The sequence below is a fragment of the Lucilia cuprina genome, chromosome 6 (assembly GCF_022045245.1).
Source record: "Lucilia cuprina isolate Lc7/37 chromosome 6, ASM2204524v1, whole genome shotgun sequence".
NCBI lineage: Eukaryota > Metazoa > Arthropoda > Insecta > Diptera > Calliphoridae > Lucilia > Lucilia cuprina.
In genome coordinates this window covers 6606729-6608022 of record NC_060954.1, presented here as the reverse complement: position 1 = coordinate 6608022, position 1294 = coordinate 6606729, and the positions used below count along the sequence as shown (strand labels likewise).

The 1294-nt window shown below is 30.8% G+C and overlaps 1 protein-coding gene across 1 annotated transcript in view; it reads left to right on the top strand.

Annotated features, from left to right (window-relative positions):
• Positions 1-1294, top strand: part of LOC111687896 (protein jim lovell) — a 237561-nt gene that overhangs the window by 81505 nt on the left and 154762 nt on the right. The window lies entirely within an intron of this gene.

The window sequence follows — 1294 nt, the reverse complement described above, 5'->3', positions numbered from 1 at the left end:
ACTAGAACTGAACTAGAACTGAACTAGAACTGAACTAGAACTGAACTAGAACTGAACTAGAACTGAACTAGAACTGAACTAGAACTGAACTAGAACTGAATTAAAACATAACTACGAATGAACTAAAATTAGCTAGACAAAATCGCACCATAAGACAAATTTTTTTTTTTTTTTAAATTATTTCCTTATAATTATTGTGTGCTTAGTCCTTTCGTTGCACCTTCCGTTTAAAGTACGTAAGTAAGTATGTATTGCAATGGTAGGTGCTAGCACCACTTGTTGCCTCAATTATGTATAAATACCTATTATTCTGTACTTAGAATGTTTTTTCATTTAAACACCTTAACATATCCTTTATGTGTTAATGTGTGAAAATATGCAGTGCATATTACAACTGAAGTACCATTATTTAATCCATTAAGGCTAAACAAGTGCACCACTTTAACACTTGTAATGTATATGTTATGCCAACATCATCCGCAACATCTTCATATCCTTCAATGAAGGGATCCCTAAGAGTGCATTGAAAATTCAACAGGATGCAAACAAGGAAATGTTGTATGAAATGCATGCAATTCGCATAAAAACCTAAATCACAACATGTTTGTAACTACGTGCAGTGTTCTTATTTTTCATTCCTTTTTATACTATAGACTGCATCGTTGTTATGAAACAGGATCTAAATAAGAGCAGCATTACATTTTGTTTGGAAGGATTCCATATTCATGTGACTTAAACAAATGCACATGCTGCATATATGCATTCATTATTGTGAATGCAAAAATGTTTGATAAAAATGAATGGTTGGCTTGACTTTCTCTGGCATGACTGATGCATTTTATGGTAGGGATTTTTTTATTCAAAGGTCTTTATTTTGAAAATACAAGCCCTTTGAAAATACAAGCCCATACAAATAAAGGCTTAAAGTACTTTAGAGGTATTCAAAAAGAGCTAATATGTATAAAAAGATAAATTAAATTGTTTTTTTCTGGATTTTTAGTTGATAGCACTTGAGTTATGATGATGAAATAATATTAAGTTGATTTTTTATACTTGAATAAATAAACAATGAATCGGAAGGATAACGAAGAGCTAATTTGGGGAAGTTTTAAATTTGATTGAGAAAAAAAAGATAATTACTACTTTGTGAAAGAAAAAATGAGACGCTAGTGCAGATCTAATATATTTCTAGTTCTGTTCTAGTTCTGTTTTAGTTCTGTTCTAGTTCTGTTCTAGTTCTGTTCTAGTTCTGTTCTAGTTCTGTTCTAGTTCTGTTCTAATTCTGTTCTAGTTC